At 35.4% G+C, this 15,000-nt stretch overlaps 1 protein-coding gene across 16 annotated transcripts in view; it reads right to left on the bottom strand.

The window, feature by feature from the left end:
* Window positions 1–15,000, bottom strand: part of LOC135216344 (eye-specific diacylglycerol kinase-like) — an 818,192-nt gene that overhangs the window by 351,218 nt on the left and 451,974 nt on the right. For 2 of the 16 annotated variants that reach the window (XM_064251562.1, XM_064251570.1), the window contains exon 1: window positions 12,336–13,079. The exons of 11 other annotated variants lie outside the window; for them this stretch is intronic. The gene's annotated coding sequence lies outside the window, so the exon portion shown is untranslated. Of the gene's footprint in view, window positions 1–12,335; window positions 13,105–15,000 lie in introns of those variants that run through there. 3 more of the 16 variants (XM_064251563.1, XM_064251569.1, XM_064251567.1) reach the window with 3 other exon arrangements.

Raw genomic sequence — 15,000 nt, 5'->3', positions numbered from 1 at the left:
GCCTCAGCAGGTGAGATAATAGACCAATTATCTCTTAGCTCCGGGCAAAAAAGCAAGATGAAGTTTTGTGCAATAACCGCTCTCATTTCCCATCTGTTCTCTTTTATTCCCAGCATTCGGCATAACACGGATCCATAAACGCTGCCGACGCAGCACAGGCGAAAAAGCCCAAGTTCTTTTTATAGTCCGGCGGCCCCATTCAAGGAATCTTATTTTCTCGCCAACATTTATTCTTCTGTCGTCGGCGGATACTGAAAGGTAACGTCTTGTAACGACGTCATTTGAAATGATTCCCAAACACAATAACACGTGCCATAGAATGTGCAATAATGGAACATAGAACCACTGGAACTTCATACACGTTTCCCAAAGTCAAACGCCAAAAGGGGGATCCGATGATTCATTCACATCCTGATGTTTTGGGCTTCTTTCTCGAATATATTCAAACTGGCTGCTCTGAATTTACTATGGCCAATAAAGCCATTTCTAACATCTAAAAGTTAATAGAAAACAGTGAGTTTTTCGCAATGGGTTCTATTTTATTATGCAATTATTGCAGCGATTTGTATATACCAATTTGTCACTGACAGGTGGTTAAGAGTGAAACTGGTATACTCAGTATCGTGAAAGAACATAAAGATTTTCAAACTTGTTAAAAATTTCCTCTATGCTTCTAAACCAATCAACTAAAAAATTCTTTAAAACCAACAACACCAAATACACTGACATTAACGGGTATTCCGTTATCTAAAAAAATAAAATACAAATAAACCCAAGGCATTATAATATGAAAAGAAAACCTACGTTTAAGCAATTTTCAAATCAGGATAAAATCAAACCCTAAAATTCTACATGCCGCAGACACGCAAACACAGCAAAGGTTTGCATGAGACAGTCATTACATTAACAATTACAAATGTGTTAACTCCTTACATGAAAAATATCGCAATTAATCAGAAGACAATCTTAACACTTAAATAACTGAAATTGTCAACACTTAAATAAATTAATGAAGTTTTACAACCAAAAATCGTTTGAAAGACGTTTGATGCGCGAGCAAATTGTAATGAAGGACTGAGAGAATAGTAAGACATTTCCGAATAATCTAAAGAGGAAACAATTGAAAAGTATTAAATGAAATAAGGTAATAAATGAAAAAAAACAGCTACAAGAAGCGAGAAGAGATCAAAGAGAGTAGAGAGAAATATGACAATTTAAGGATTCTCAGTAATCAAAGACGGAAAAATTTCTCTTTCTCCTCCGTCTCAACTTTAGGGAACATTTGATTACTGTAATGGGGAGTTCCTAGACGTCAAGACACGATTATTCACGAAGATTAGGATGCGACTTTCAATTATCAAGTCCAATTCAAAAGACGTCGCCCTTATTATGCCAGTTAATACCAACAGCCCACACTTTCTCTCTCAGCAACAGAACGGCCGAGAACGCTGCCTCCACAACAATTATCGACCACTCTTAGCTTTGTCGGAAATAAGGTCGATGTGTGAACTGAACCTTGTACAACGTTGCATTTGCTCCTCATTTTATCAGCTATATTTTAGAATAAGTTCTTATTATTTGCGTTCCAATTTCAAAGTTTTACACAGGTTTTATTTACGTAATATTAGGTTATTTTAAACAACATGTCAGAAGTGTTCTGTGCGCCACATTTCTTCCGTTACTGTATTGAACGTTCGTCCGCCAAACGCCAAACAACTAAAACACCATTTGGTCATATTTACATACAGAAAATCTGTAATGAGCTCCCTTCAACGTAACAATTCCTATGCATAAGAAAAACGCATAAGAAATTTTAAAATAAATACATTATTCCCAAAGAAAGCCTTCGTCGTGTTCATCTACTTTAGAGAATCTACAAAAAATTAAAATTCAATTTCTACGTCAGAGAGAGAGAGAGAGAGAGAGAGAGAGAGAGAGAGAGAGAGAGAGAGAGAGAGAGAGAGACGCTACTTAGCCTTCACTCGCATTGCTGCTCCTCTGTATTATCGTGCGCAACCATGCTCTTGATAGATCAGAAAACTTCAGTAATCAACTTCCTCTGCGAAGTCGAAAATATATAACCTATTCCTCTAGTTCAGCGCTAGTAGATGAAACTTATGTATCTTAATATTATGGGAAATTCAAATACAATGTGGAATTGATTCTCTCTCCTTCGGAAAAGAGAAATACTACAAGTATGCGTTGGGTTCATAAGGATTTGAAGACTTTTCAACTATAGTATCAAAATAGTCTAAGATTTTACTCTTTATAAGTTTTTTTATATAAATATTTACAACGTTACAACTCATCATTACTTCATACCATTAAACAAATCGAAAATCTTCGTTCGACTGCATAAATTAAGTATCGCAATAAATGCCATTTTCTTGTTCCTATGGGAAAAGAAAGCTAAGCATCAATTACGGCTGAAAGATTTCCTTCCACTTCTTACCCATCAGCGTTACAATAATGCGATCCATGACTTTTTCTTCCAAATAAATTCTATTAAGAACAGTTCCCACATCTGCAACGTTTTCTCTGTTTCTATTAGAGATCAGACACATTAAAAAATTATCCTTATAATAAACATTGTTCTTACTTGTAATGGAATCATTCTTCCTCATTCTCTGCCACTGATACTGCAATGTTATTTCATTTCGGACATCTGCCATACCTACTCTCATGAACTACTTGTAATTCCACAGTAATCCAAGTCATAAATAAGAAATGTCAATCAGGAATAAATTCTAATGGCATTCACTTCCACTTGGCTACTCTCATTATTTCTGGAACAAAAATTCAGTTACTCTTCTACAGAGGAACGATGAACTTTAATGTATTTCCACTGCTGATATAGAGAGCGAACGTGCAACCTCTTTTTCTATTCATTCTTCAAAAAGTCAAACACTTGAAAGAGAAGAGTTGACCAGAGGACCTCACGAGTACAAATATATATATATATATATATATATATATATATATATATATATATATATATATATATATGTATGTATATACATATATATATATATATAATATATATATATATATATATATATATATATATATATATCTACTAAAATCATGAAGATGATAAATGTACAACTAACCCTAATTCAGTTCTCCAATAATTAAAATAAAAATATCCTTGTAAAAACACAAGATTCAAGGGCCACTCCAAGTTATGGGAGTACTTAGAGGGCAGTTATAAAAGAAAAAAGAAGAGAATCTTTCCCTACCTACAGTTCCTAATTAGATGAGAGTCAGCACTTGAAAAGGGTACAGTATTAGTACCTCAAAAGCCACACTCTTCAACGAAATCTAGAAAAACACTAATGAGAGAACTAAAGCAACTACACTTCACCGCCAGATGTCTATGTTTATGTCAAATACCTAATGAATGAAAAACTATACAAACATTTCGAAAATGTTCGTCTTGACAATGGTGTAAGTATTGTATAAAATATTTTATTTTTCGTTACCCATTTAGATTACTGCCTCAATGAAATGTTTCAGTAAATAATAATAATAATAATAATAATAATAATAAAATAATAATAATAATAATAATAATAATAATAATAATAATCCACTGAGGTATATACACTAGGTAGTGCACCATCTGCATAGATTTAAATTTTCATTATTATAATGTCTTCAATTCTATTTTCCTTATAATTGTTTTCTTTTCTGGTAGACTACCAAAAAAGCAAGGAAAACTTTAAAGTCTCTTTAATTAAACTCACGTTTCGCTAAGTCTCTCCTTAGCATGACCACAGACAGAATGACTCACAGGACAGATACAGGCTGGAATTATATAGGCTGGTAGCGGGATCGTAGTGACAAAGTTTCAAGGAAAATAGAGATAAATGCAATATACACTATTATTATTATTATTATTATTATTATTATTATTATTATTATTATTATTATTATTATTATTATTATTATTATTATAACGCAATTCAGGACGCTTGTTTATAGTTTTCCGTCTACGTCACATTATGCCAATTTTAAGAACAACACCTTTACTGCCCAGGCGTTGTTATCTACGTTTTCTCAAATATGCTTAAGATGTCAGTCAAAAGGATCCTTTTTGTCCCCTATATTAACCGGAACATAAAGCTCTTTCTATTGTATTACTATGAGTAGCATTTTAACTGTGCAGATGCCTGTCGTTCTGTGTTAGGTGTTCTATAACGAACACTGAAGTAATAAAAAGAAAGCTCCTACCAAGGGACGTGATTTTCGCTCGAGGGAAGAGATACTGCCAGTAGCAGAGAGCAAAAGGCAGCCGTTCACAAAAGCTCACAGCAAAAAGGGAGTAAAGGGAAAGTCACATTATCTCCGGCATTACATAATTCGAGTATATAATACTGTATATACTGCTTACATCCACGCCGCCAAAGGTGGTTCATTTCACGTTATGGTTATTATTGCAATACTTTTCAGCTTGTTGGAATGATCCCCACGAAATATTTAGAATATTAATTCGTTTGACAGGTGGCTCAAGCTGAAATCAATTTCGTGAAGCAACTGCATACGAATAACTGAGCTATTATCGTCATAATCGCTGAAATTCATCGTGACCAGTTTTCCTTTAGATCCCTGGCAATTCAATACATAGAGGCAATATCTCAGGCCACGCAGCCTTCCATTCCGCCAGGGCTTAGGTATCGCTGAGGTTCTGTTCCCACAGTTATCACCTCTACTTCCACATCATTCAGAAAACCGATCATTCAGTAGTGAAGCGATTTTGATAAGAAAAAGAAGAAGTGAATTCAAGCACTTCATAATGAAAGTTTTAAGAAACCAATTTCCTATTTTTGACTTACTAACCGACCAAATTACAATAACAAAAACAAACTTTCTAAATTGGTAAACTTTGGCTAATGGAAGCCAATTAACCACTCCACCCAACGCCAGTAAGGCTGTGAGCACGGGTCCTCTAAAATGACTGGGGACATGATATGTTAGTAAACAAGATTAGCAAGAAAGATCAAAAAGGTACCACCGCTGACTGCCTCCCAAAACGGCTGTGACGCCGTCACTGCGGCATTAACTATAACTTCATTGGAGGTCTCGTGGAGAGAGAGAGAGAGAGAGAGAGAGAGAGAGAGAGAGAGAGAGAATCATTTTCCGACAACATCTTGCGTATATATATAAATATGAATTAAAATTGTGGCCAGATAATGCTCGACGCTTTACAGAAATATTTCTTTAAAATGACCACAATTTTGACAGTAACCACACGAATCTGCCAAAACTGATAATAAAATAATAAGCAATACATTTCATACTCTATTCTTTATTAACTTCCATGTTACAAAAGAGCTAACGCTATTTTAAGAAGGTACAGAATTATTCCTTAAAAACAATGAGACTTTCACGAAACGAGGCGATTGTGTTCTGGCAAGACGAAAAAGATTTGCTTAAGCCATCTTGCTGACGTCACAGACACACATGGTCACTATTAGCGCCATCCGTGTATAATATTCTCGAGAAATTAAATTTTAAAATTTGTATACCTCCAATAACCGGCTCAGCTTAGATGAAACCTTCGATATTACTACATACATACATACATACATACATACATACATACATACATACATAATTATATATTAAATAGTATCAAATCCCATTAAGATTAAACTTACCATATAGCGTTGCACCTTAGACAGCGATATGCACAATGCCGAAATGATCCCATAGCCATAGCGATTGCTTCACATTCTTCTAGTATTGCCACTTCAAAGTACAACATGGTTTGTAATGCCTCAATCTCAAAGTTTCTCATATATATTATATATATATATATATATATATATATATATATATATATATATATATTATATAAATATTCTATATATATAATATATATTATATAAATATAATATATATATTATAGTGTGGTGTGAAATGTTATATATATTACATACTATATTGTATTATTCATATTATATATATATATATTAATATATTAATAATATAAAATTATATAATATATTATATAATATATTAGTATATATATATATTCATATATATATATAATCTATATATATACTAGTATACTATATATATATAAAAAAATATGTGTTTTTGTATGGATGGATGTATGTATGTATGCAAATGCATATATGCATTTATATACATACTGACATACAAATGAGTCTATATATGTACATTCTGATTTGCACATTTATATTTATATATATACATATATATTTATACACATACACGTATACATATACATATATAAAACATAGAGAACAAGAGCGTGCACCGGAGCGGCAACAACACACCTAATAAATCTCAACTGTTGACAAACACACTGTAGTGTTTAACCTTAGCCAAAATAATCCCCGTCAGGCTTTGTGCACGAAACTTGCACCAAAAGCCAACGACGTCCCTCAGCGAACATTTGTTCGTGCTTATCATGCCCAAGGGCAAACGCACCCCTTCGAGTGAAAAACAAAAAGAAAAAAAAAATTGAAATATTTTGGCAACGAATCTAACTACTAAGGAGGAGGGGGAGGAGGAATATATGTGTATGCAGTTAAAAAAAAAAAAAAAAAAAGCTGACAAAAGAAATTTTCCCGTCATACGCTGAGGAATTTCTTTTATCTATTAACAAACTGTTAGCTAATATTTTATAACGGTGAGGGAATAATAAGTTACTCCTTTTTATTTTCTTTCCTTTTTTTTTTGTTACCTTGTTATGGTTGGATCAGGTATACAAGAATGGCCTTGGTTCGTCACTACATTTATATATATTCTTGAGAAATTTCAGAAATTTTTTCTTCTGGAACCATAAGTGTAACATTTAATACTATTATGGCATTTAGATGTTGATGTTTCCGTAGTCGTTTCCCTTTATAGTGGAATATGCCTTCATTCGAGAACTGAACAAGAACCTTATAGCTACTCTGCAAATGCGAAGAGTAAAGGGTTTACGTCGAGGATCTCGACAATGTAAATCACCTCACGTACAATACGGCTCGACCGTTTTCTAGTTTTCTGTAAAAGAAATAGATTGAGATGGCTTTGTCTTTTTCCGTCGGCCCTCAGATCTTAAAAACTACCAAGGCTAGAGGGCTGCAAATTGTTATGTTAATCAGCTACCCTCCAATCTTAAACCATACAAATTGCAGCCCTCTAGCCTCAGTAGCTTTTATCTTATTTTAGGTTGAAGTTAGTCATGACCGTAAGTCTGTAGAACCGGCCACCACCGGGCCGCGGCCGAAATTTTCATGGAACCGCAGCTCATACAGCAATACATGCTGCACAGAAAACTCGATTGCGCCGAAGAAACTTCGGCGCATTGTTTACTTATTTCTTTGCGTCAGTTTAACAAGACTTGTACACTTTTAAGTATACTGCACTTATTCACGAGCATTGCATTTATAATAGAACAACAATGAAACGCAAGAAACCTCGTGCGTTTCAAACCCGCAGTGCTTTTGAAATATTGTTTCTCGCCTCCAGCCATAATAGATCCCTCCTGATCCGGTACATGAATAAGCTTGGTAATCTAATTCAACATTTCACGCACAAAGCGGGATAACGTACACTAAACAAACAAATTTTATTCATTAACCTAAATTTTGTACATATTTAGACTTTACTTATGCGTTAAACGAGTACTTTGGTAAAACTTTAACAAGAAACCAATGCCAGCAATTCAGTTTTGCTAAGAATCATTAATAAATTTCTCTCTAACACCTCTCATCGACCACAGATATCCCTGTGATAAATAATAAACACCAACTAAAACTGGTTTTGGTCAAATGTACACTCTTATACGGATAACGATGGCAGAAACACAAACCAATCAACCAATAATATATATATATATATATATATTATATGTATATATATACTATATATATATATACATATATATATATACTATATATATATATATATATATATATATATATATATATATATACACACACATAAACACTACATACCGTATATTAAAGTATATCGCGTCTGTTCAGTATTTGGGTGACCGCTTAAAAACCTTGTTTCTCTTATGTCGCCCTAAAAGAAGCAGCTATTACTTTTTACGAAGAAAAAAATGTCCTTCGATTCTTAGTGCATTGGAAATACTACGCATATTTGTTTTATTGAGCTGTTCCGTACACAAGTCAGCATCATTATATTATATATATATATATATATATATATATATATATATATATATATATATATATATATATATATATATATGATAAAATACAAAACCATGGAAAGCGTAGTCAAGTGCCTTTTTCTACCCCAGACTCGAAGAACCCAAGAAAAAGGAGAGGTGGAGAGGGTTTGGACTTAGAGCCACGAAGGAAGTAAGAGATCATCATCCTCTTAACCACAAAACCGACGAAGGAACAGAACTCCTACTAAATATCGCACTTTCTGGGCAGAGCAAAGCCCCGCCGATCGGGCAACTGACTCCATTATACTACTACTACTACTGAGAGGCGCATTTCAAGAATACTAGAGATCCGCTCATCTACCCACACTGAGTAATTTAATCGTTTCTCTGCTAGTAATCGGTTTCGCCATTTCATCAAATCAATTTCCCGAAATTCCCAAGTAAACAACCGTAATCAGAGAGCTAAGTAAAAACACTAGTAAATAGATGTGAGTAGTTCCGAACGCCAATCACATACGAACACACCACATCACACACCACACACCAACATATATATTTATAAAATATATTAACCTATTATCCTATATATATAGATATATATATATTAAGATATATATACACAATAAATTAAATATATAATATATTATCATTATATATTATACACACACATACACACACACACCAACATATATATTTATATATATACCATATATATATATATATATATATATATATATATATATATATATATATATATATACACACACACAAACACATAGATATTATATATATATATTATATATATAATATATATATACGTATATATAAAGTAATGAAATTATTCTGTTTAAAACACGATATCAAGTACAAAAAGCCCATTTAAAAAACTATATTTCTGTTGCCAGACGACCGAAACATAGTCCTCAGGCTTTGTAGTGACAAAGCGTATCCAAAAAAGAGCAAAGAATTCAAGAAGTTAAGAGGACATTGTGGCTATTACAGTTGTATGTTATATCTGGTAAAAAGTGACCAGTAGATTCTGCATAAATTAATATACATATATATATATATATATATATATATATATATATATATATATATAGTAATGTTTGTTTATGTGTGTAAGTGTGCGAGTGTGTACGTATGAATGCACGCACACATAACGTAACCGCATCAATGTCATCCTCACACCCGTACATCTGACAATGAATCAGTAGTTCCTTGAGAGCAAAAATAGCTCCTCACTCCAGCCACCCCATAAATACCCCCATGTAGGTAAGTAAGTGACTTCGGCGTTTCAGCTTCGAACATGATCCGTTGGGATCGTCATCGTTGAGGGCGCGCGGACATCTAATCTCCGTATATTTTATAACAGGCGTTGTAGAACTATCCTCGTCAATGAATGATCGCTTGCCTCCATTTCATTGTCGTACCCAATTCTATAATGCGTGACGTCACCAGAGAATCTAGATTTTACTACGATTTCAAAAATTACTTTTTTACATGAAAGCGTTAATGATGGAAATCCAAGACACAGCAAGAGAGCAAAACGAATACTTTTTCGATGTAGGCATCAGGAAACAGATGCGAACATCAGACTGCGCATTCCATTTCGATTATCAACAATGACGTGTCAAAAGGTGCATCATTCAACATCCAATGTTTGTTCCGTTCACATCTGATGTAGGCACAGCACACACACTAGGCATACCCTCTACAGCACGTTCTCTTCTTCCCCTGGGACCACTACACACACCCCTTACCAGCATGTCATCATCATCCCCACCAATGCTCCTCCAAAACCCCTCCACCAACAAAGGGAGGGATGCGCCCCGCCGACTTCGCTCTCCCCATTGCTACCGCCACCACACACCTTTAATAGCACAACACACTTCGACATACAGACATACAAACACACACACACATCAGGGAAGCTGTGCCCTCTAGGTAAAAATACTACCACAGCCTTAACAGGTGAATGCCGAGTCCCCATTCGCCCCCCCCCCCCCCCCCCCTCCCTCCCCCTTTCTATCCATGCTATACATTACTTGACCGACTGAATTAATCATACTCTCTCTCTCTCTCTCTCTCTCTCTCTCTCTCTCTTCTCATGCATTTCCTTGCCGACATCCTATTCCTTCTTTGCGGATCGGTTCACCTACCATCCTTATTGACGCCTTCTGAGAAATGAACAGACCTCCTCTCAGACGTTATGCAAGACTCCTCGCACAAGAATTATTTTGGTAATTTGCAATCAAACCCTTTTGCTGTTGAAACGATTGCCTGATCGTAGTGTTGTTGCACTCTTAGGACGCACTGTTTTCTTTTCATAACTATCATTTGCAATTATGAGATTTTTCCTAGCTCTTATTTTTCTGCTGTTTCTTGTTGGTATATTCGAACCGCCGATAGAACTTCACGATAATACACACACATTAAATGTATGTATGTATGTATGTACGTGTGTATATATATATATATTATATATATATATATATATATATATATATATATATATATATATATATGTTATATATCACGTTTTTTTCCAGTTTATTTCACACTCCTTATGTTAATTTCTTTCGCGAACCCCATTCCAATGATTTCCATTCTTTCCAATCACCTTTTCAGTTCCATCTATTCCCGGAAAATCCAACAGCATTTTTTGCCTCGTCTCCCTACAAAAAAAAAAAAAAAAAAAATCTTTCCTTTTTATCCGTTACCATCCCAACCGACTCCCTTTTTATCATAGGTATTTTTTTTTTTTTTTTACCCCATTGTTTCCCTTTTGATGTCACTTCTCTATTCTCTCCCTCTATATGACATTCTCCGACTTTCTGCACCCTCAATGTCCTTGGCAGTGACGTCAACACAGACATTGTGTTTGCGCGCTCACGCGAACTTTCTTCATCTGTTCCTTTAATAAATTTCCAAAATAAACCAGCTCTTACACACGGCCAACTTATCGAAAACCATCTCACATTCCTGTTGCTTTGTTCTCGGGTCGCCTTTTCTTCTGAAGAAACTCACAACTGCCATTATTTCTTGATATCTCTGAGCTGTCTCTCTCTCTCTCTCTCTCTCTCTCTCTCTCTCTCTCTCTCTCTCTCTCTCTCTCGACAAACATTGACTTTCTGTTTCTATCTCATTCCCTTCCAAATCTACGCAACCCTTGACTGCAGAGGTCAACCGTGAATACAAATCACTTCTCTCGCGGGGATCTCAAAAGCATCTGACCCCGATGCAGAATACTTATGTAAATCCTTGTGCGTCAAAGGACGCGAAGAAATTTCCTAAATTTTTCTACTTTTATGGTAAATATTGTCATCCTGTTTTCTTCCGCTCCATAGCGATTCCATTGAGTATTGTAATATAAACACTCCGCGTGATTACTAAAATTAGAAATTTAAATTCACTAGGTGCAACGACCATTTTCATACGTTTCATAGGTAATAAAGACTTTCAAAATAAATTTATGGAACGGGATGAGCATCGGAACTGCGAGATTCCAGTGTCAATCCCTTGAAGGTCTCGTGAACAAATGCGCATTTGAATAAATATGCCACATAAATCAAAGGTAAAGTATATTTAAATTTCCAGGCATTTAGTCACGTATCATTATAACACATTCAGTATCAACAATGCCAATGTAGTGGTTGCTAAACAAATACAAACAGAATACCATATACTATATTAATTCTTAAGTTACACAATTCAAAAATAATTAAAAACACGATTTTGCCATCTGGATAATACTGACTGAATATGAACCATTGCAAATTGACTGTGACAAAATCGTGAAAACCTCAAAGAGACAAGTTATGTCAATTTTCCTCACTATCAAAATTACGTACATCTATCCAGAAACTGCAAAATTATATAAAGAATATTCAAAAGTATAAATAGGGCACAAGAAATTCTAATAACTAGCTGATATATATATATATATATATATATATATATATATATATATATATATATATATATATATATATATTACTTTACTGAGACCTATTAGTTGTCTAATATTTATTTATAATTTATTTATTTCCCTATAGATTTGATTGATGGCTTGTCGCTTCGAGGTTCATTTCACATTGTACCTGAATGAAAATAACTTTTGTTGAGTGCAAGTGATGGCAGAATGATGAGAGAAAGGCGTACGAGCACTTACGATGCGGTACAATGTAGTCATGATGGAGGTCATCCCATGTTTACAGCAGAGACTACACCAGCCCTCGCGTTCGTGCCGCTGTTCCACGAGGAAAACACATCAGAGCGCGAAGATAGTGGACAGACCCCCGTGCAGGGCAATGCCATGAGCAGACGGCACCAGCGGCAGAAGGTAATCGACGAGGAGAGAGATGAAGAGCAAAGAGAAGTGGAAGGGAGAGATGTGAGAGAAGAGAGAGGCGAAGGATAGAAAGGGGGAGAGAGAGAGTGAAAGAGAGAGAGAGAGAAAGCTAGATAGAGAGGTCTGAGTCGCTTTCACTGTATTTGTTTTGATTCTTCTCTTTTCGTGACACTGTCGCCGCCGCAGCCTCCCCTCCCTGGCTGCCTCTGCATCTCGTTCCGTCCAGACTACGACCGTTCGTTCTGTTCGGTCCCCCAGACACCTCTTCCCCGTCAATAACCGCGGCCAGCCACCGATTGACACACTTATGCCAATGCCCTGCACCCAAACAACCTGTTCCAAATGACACTCAGTGGGGGTCTACCCACAACCCTTTCCGAAGGAAATACGAAAACATAACAATATAAACAAAAAAATAAAATCTAACAAGAGGTTCCTGATTGGAAGTGTTTATGGCAAGGCCTCAGGCACAGAGAACAATAATTCTATTTCACATGACGTCAAGAGCACCATGATCAAAATACGGACCTGGGGCGCAGTGTCACCACCACACCACCGCTCCACCCAGCACAACGCCACCACCGTTCTATCACCGAGCGTCACAACTGAATGAACCTTCCTCGCTCACCATCATCTCAACTCTCTCTCTCTCTCTCTTTCTCTCTCCCTCTCTCTCTCACTTTCGGCAGAGCGCAGGCCCAGCGAGGAACACCACTTCAAAATGTATGAAGACGAGCTCAATGGATATCATCTGTCCCTAAAAATAACGCTTAAAGAGGCACGCAAGATGCCTCCACCAAACAGTTGCAAGGCACATTTGCGGTTATCCCTAAAAGCGAATAATATGCGACGAAAAGTACGTTTACGGGTTGAAAGAATGTGGCGCGTGCCTCCTCACCTGTTCGGGCAAAGGCTGCCTGATGTCGCCAGAAAGTGCATCTCTACGCTACGCTCTCTCTCTCTCTCTCTCTCTCTCTCTCTCTCTCTCTCTCTCTCTCTCTCTCTCGGTATCTTTGCCTCTTTCAATGTCACTTGCAATCACTTCATGGAAGTCATTACTAGCTGTATCTAGAGTGCAAACTTTCTCTGTCTCCACAAGACCACGTCAGTCTCTCAGGATGAAAAAGATACGCAGGAAAAGAGATGTGGTATTCTAAAGTCCAGTGTCGTAACCAGGATAAGGCAATATCCAACCTCACCCAACAAAACCTTTCATTACCGGATTTGAGTTGACGGCAGTCACAATTAATAATCACACCGTTTAGGCAAAGACTAAAGAAAATCGGAATCATGTTAGGTATTCTGGTAACTGTTAAAGTGAAGCTGTAACGCATTTCGTTTTGAAATTCGCTGCTTACTCAAATAACGAAGGGAAGATTTTATTTCCCGAACCTATAGTAAAGTTTAACATGAGTTTATTTGTAAGGCTGATCAATCATTATAATTGCTAGAACAAAAATAAGTTCACATATACGTTTACATACACACGCACAAGGTAGGCAAGACGTCATATGATACATGCGCGCATGTACTACATACACACACACAATATATATATATATATATATATATATATATATATATATATATATATACTGTATATATGTATACATGTATATAGTATGTATATATATGTATGTATGTATGAATATATACATACACTATATATATTATCTACATATATATATATATATATATATATATATATATAATATATATATAGATATATATAATATATATCACTGCCGCACGAAGGAACACGTGCTTGGGAATATCCTTAAATCCACGGTAGAAAGGTGGATAAAAAAAACTGGGGACTTGGAACAAGTACTTTCGTAGCATATACTTTTTCAAGTTCACACTGAATACAATAGAAGTTGACAGACGTTTACATATACAAAAACAAAAGGGGGGGGCCAAGGTTACAGATCGTTAATGTGGGTGCCGTGTTCTTTAAGCAAAAGAGACAAGGAGAGAGGATCAATGGATAATCCAGGAATGAGATTTAAATTCCTTGTTGACGTGGCTTCAGTAAAAATGGATTCCAGCATATTCCTTTTGCAGTGATCTTTGACCCTGCAGATTATCGAGGATTTATCTCAGCTAATAGCATGGCCTGTCTTAATCTAATAACCTGCAATGCCATTATTCCTGAAGTCTCTTGATATGGCATATTTGCACTACATAAATTTCATTACGATCTTTGCAAAGAATACTGTAAACAATAGTTTGAATTTGACGGGATATTCGTAATTAGTGTATTACTCAAATTATTATTATATTTAAATGATAAGTTAATATCAATAGTTTTTGAAATGGGTACAACAGGAATGAAAAGAGGATGAAATGGTACACAGAGAATATTGATAAGTTTTTGCTTTATGCTTACAAAGTTTCAAAAAATATTTTATCAGTAAACATAATTTCAAAACTCATCTTCCAAAATTCAGAACTACAAAATGGTTAAAGTAAAAATGGATATGGT

The sequence above is a fragment of the Macrobrachium nipponense genome, chromosome 6 (genome assembly GCF_015104395.2).
Source record: "Macrobrachium nipponense isolate FS-2020 chromosome 6, ASM1510439v2, whole genome shotgun sequence".
NCBI lineage: Eukaryota > Metazoa > Arthropoda > Malacostraca > Decapoda > Palaemonidae > Macrobrachium > Macrobrachium nipponense.
This window is presented reverse-complemented; position numbering and strand designations above follow the sequence as displayed.